This window comes from Arachis hypogaea, chromosome 13, assembly GCF_003086295.3.
Source record: "Arachis hypogaea cultivar Tifrunner chromosome 13, arahy.Tifrunner.gnm2.J5K5, whole genome shotgun sequence".
Taxonomy (NCBI): domain Eukaryota; kingdom Viridiplantae; phylum Streptophyta; class Magnoliopsida; order Fabales; family Fabaceae; genus Arachis; species Arachis hypogaea.
Window position 1 is genome coordinate 109,643,578 of NC_092048.1, and position 4,500 is coordinate 109,648,077.

Here is a 4,500-nt window from a genome sequence, read left to right on the forward strand (position 1 = left end):
AAGGTTTATCAAGGACTTTTCAAAAATAGCCAAACCTTTGAGTAATCTGTTAATGCTTGATAACCCTTTTGTTTTTGATGAAAACTGCCAGCATGCCTTTGAAACTTTAAAAAATAGACTCACAACAGCACCAATCATCACACCTCCAGATTGGGAATTACCTTTTGAACTCATGTGTGATGCAAGTGACCTTGCAATTGGTGCTGTACTTGGGCAAAAGAAGGGAAATTTGCATCACGTCATATATTATGCAAGTAAAGTGTTGAATGAGGCCCAAAACATCACAACAGAGAAAGAATTGCTAGCTGTAGTCTATGCATTTGATAAGTTTAGATCATATCTAGTAGGATCCAAAGTTGTGGTTTACACTGATCATGCTGCACTTAAGTATTTGATGTCAAAGCAGGATGCTAAACCAAGACTCATCAGGTGGATACTGCTCCTACAAGAATTTGACATAGAGATAAGAGATAGGAAGGGCACTGAAAATCAGGTCGCTGATCATCTGTCGAGGCTACCACATGAAACAAGTCAAAAAGCATCCCAGCCCATAAATGAAAGCTTCCCAGATGAGCACCTTCTGCAGATCCAGCAAGCACCTTGGTTTGCTGACATAGCAAATTACAAAGTGGGAAGGAAGATACCGCAAGAGTTCTCTAAGCAACAAGTGAAGAAATTGATCAACGAAGCAAGGAAATTTTCATGAGATGAACCCTTCTTGTTCAAGAGATGCTCTGATGGAGTAATCAGAAGGTGTGTTCCCGAAAGTGAAATGAGGGACATCTTGTGGCATTGTCATGGTTCAGCTTATGGTGGACACTTTGGCCCAGAAAAATAGCCGCAAAAATACTGCAGAGTGGCTTCTATTGGCCAACTATCTTCAAGGATGCCAGAGAATATGTACACCAGTGTAATGAATGCCAGAAAGCAGGAGGATTAACAAAAAGGAATGAGATGCCTCAAAACTTTATCTTAGAATTAGAATTGTTCGATCTATGGGGAATTGATTTCATGGGGCCTTTTCCTCCTTCTTATTCTTTTAGATACATCTTGGTGGCAGTGGAGTATGTCTCAAAGTGGGTGGAAGCCATAGCCACAACCACCTGTGATGCACAGATTGTCCTCCAATTCCTTAAAAAACACATTTTCACTAGGTATGGAGTGCCAAAGGGTCTTGTTAGTGATGGTGGTAGTCACTTTTGCAACAAACAGATGGAGAAACTCCTCCATAAATATGGAGTAATTCACAAAGTAGCCACACCTTACCATCCTCAGACTAACGGCCAAGCTGAACTTGCAAATAGAGAATTAAAGAAGATCCTAGAGAAAACAGTGGGAATCACAAGAAAAGATTGGGCTAGAAAGCTAGAGGATGCATTGTGGGCGTATAGGACAGCTTTTAAAACTCCTATTGGCAAGTCACCCTTTCAGCTATTGTATGGAAAATCCTGCCACCTCCCTGTAGAGCTTGAACACAGAGCTTTTTGGGCCAATAAACTCCTCAACCTTGATCCCCAAGCTGCAGGAGAAAAAAGGTTGTTACAACTAAATGAGTTGGATGAATTTAGACTAGAAGCTTATGAAAGTGCTAAGATATACAAGGAGAGAGCTAAGAAGTGGCATGACAAGAAGATCACAAAGAAGGAATTCAAGCCAGGACAGCAAGTGCTCCTGTATAATTCGAGGCTTAAAATCTTCCCTGGCAAACTGAAGTCTAAGTGGACTGGCCCATACTTGGTGACAAAGATTTTTCCCTATGGGAATATTGAACTGCTAGATGAGGCAACAAAGAATCAATTCACAGCAAATGGTCACAGAGCAAAGCTGTACTTGGGAGGACAATGGGGTAAGGAAAAAGAGGTTCAACACCTACAACCCTCTTAAAAAGAATTGAAAAATGTCAAGCTAGTGACAATAAAAGAGCGCTTGTTGGGAGGCAACCCAACCTGAGGTAGTTTTCCTTTCATAACTTTTTCAATAAGAGTGTTGGATAACTGCTATGTATTGCAAGGAGCTAAGTTTGGTGTTGCACACCAAAAACAATCTAAGGGAGAATGCAGGATGCTAAGTTTGGTGTTCCACCAAGACTTCATTTAAAATTACATTCTAACTTCCTGCACATTGCTAGTTCCAAGCAATCAAACAGATTATTCAACAACTTAACTATTTTTGTTTAGTCTCAATTTCATAACCTTTAGCAAGGACACAAAAGTTTGCCCAGAGTTAACCTGTTGAATCAGAAGAAGTAGCAAGGAATTAAGTCTGGGAGTTAACCACCAATTGAAGATACCATGCATCAAGACTCAAAAAGGGGCACAACAGAAAGAAGAACAAAAGAAATGCAAACCAATAGGTTGTATCTATACTTAACCTTTGCTGTTGAGAAATACTTTTGATTGATGTCTTGTTAAAGTGTTCATTTAGTTCAAACAGATTCAAACTTCTCTTAGAATAAGTAAACTAGTCTATGTGTGTGCTTGTGTGTTTACTTTCACTTAGCAAAAAGCGTGTTTTGTCCCCTGCATCTTTAAGTTCAATAAAAGAAATGTTTGAATGTGAAGCAAGATAGTCTCTGTTAGATAGAAGTAGAATAAAAGTAAATGGTGGTATGTGTGTGGTTGTATAATAGCTCACTTTTAGTGAATAAAGAGCTAGGATATCTCATTCTAAGTAAAGAGTGACCTACTGTCTATGAATCTCAATTAAATAAAAATTCCTTGGTTAGAAAGAAAAACAAAAGAAAGAAAGAAAAGAGATAGCCAAAAAGTGGCAGAACAAAAGGAAACAAAAAGAAACAAAGCTGGACACCAATAGCTTGAACTTTAAAATATATGCCTGTGGTGTCTTTGTACTAGGATCTGCTTGGATTAGTAAGCTCTTAGGAGTGCATCAACACTCGGTGACTTGGGTTAACTAATCCGGGATCATCAGCTGAAAGTCCACTATCAAGAGCAACCTAACTACAAGGCATTTAGTAACCCAAAGAGGTGCTGGGCATCAATGTTTTAAGAAGAAATGTGAGCCAAGTGTCTATGGTGAATAATGTGTCAAGTATAAAGAAAAGGAAATGAACTTGCTACACATGACACTCAAATAAAGCTTATAAACAAAGTAATAGCCAAGGATAAAGAATAATGAGAGGTCATAGCAGTATGTTACTTGAAGCTTGAAGGAGACTTTCTAGGCCTAGGAGTCAATAAGAAGTGAGTATTTATATATCCACACAAAATCCCATGAACTATCAATAATACTCTGCTAGCATGAACATCCTCTTCCATTTCATTCTTTCTTCTCAATAAAATCTTTTTTTTGCTTGGGGACAAGCAAGCTTTAAGTTTGGTGTTGTGATGACAGTCATCTTAGCCTATTTTAACTAGTCTTTTTCTTTTTTTTCATTAGAATTACACTTTCTTGAGCTTAGCAAGCCAATTTGTAGATTTTTATGTTTCTTTGATTAATCAACCATGTATGAATTCATGCTATTTCATGAGGTTTTATACTATAATTGTCACATATTATGAAAGAATGAATATCTCATGATTTAAGCATAGCTTTGATGTGTTTGGTTGATTAATGATAGGTGAAGAAAGCTTGGAGAAAGGTTGAAGCAAGAAAGAATAGCTAGGAGTAAAGAGAAGACAATGGAATAAGTGAAATTGAACAGGAAGCAAAAGCTGGACCTAAAGTTAGCCTCAAACTTTTGCACAAACTTTTGGGTGAAAAGTTAGCCCCAACGTTAGCCCCTAACTTTTGGGCTAACGTTGGAACTTGAAAATCACTCCCTGGGTACCAAAGTTTCGCCAACGTTAGCCCCTAACTTTGAGGCTAACGTTGGCACATGAAAATCACCCCTGGCACCAAAAGTTTGCGCCAACGTTAGCCCCTAACTTTGAGGCTAACGTTGGCATGAGAAAAACACTCCCTGGGCACAAAAGTTTGCGCCAACGTTAGCCCCTAACTTTGAGGCTAACGTTGGCACATGAAATCTACAAGGGAGGAGCAAAAGTTTGCGCCAACGTTAGCCCCTAACTTTGAGGCTAACATGGCGCCATAAGTGCACCAAGGAAGGCTAACGTTGGTGCAAAAGTTAGACCCTAACTTTTGCACCAACGTGAGTATCATCAAATTGTGTTGGCTGATATGAAAAGTTGGACCAAAAGTTAGACCCTAACTTTTGCTCCAACTTTGGTCCAACTTTTGCAAAACTCCAACCCGGTTCAATTGGTTCGTTTGGTTCCTCTTCAAACTCCAAGAGCAATCAACCAAGGCCTCTTTCAACCCAATTCCACCAAGAGCAAAGGCCCAACTCAAGGCTTGAAGATCATTGGAAGAAAGTGTAAAAATAGGATAGAATTCAAGTTCTTTGGAGAGCTTTTTTTTTTTAGAGCTTTCTTTTAGAGCTTTCTCTTTGAATTTTCATAATAGTTTTCGGAGAGCTTTGGATATTGAGTGATCTTTAATTTTTTAGTCTTGGGAAGGAATTTCACTTCTCTTCCTCTT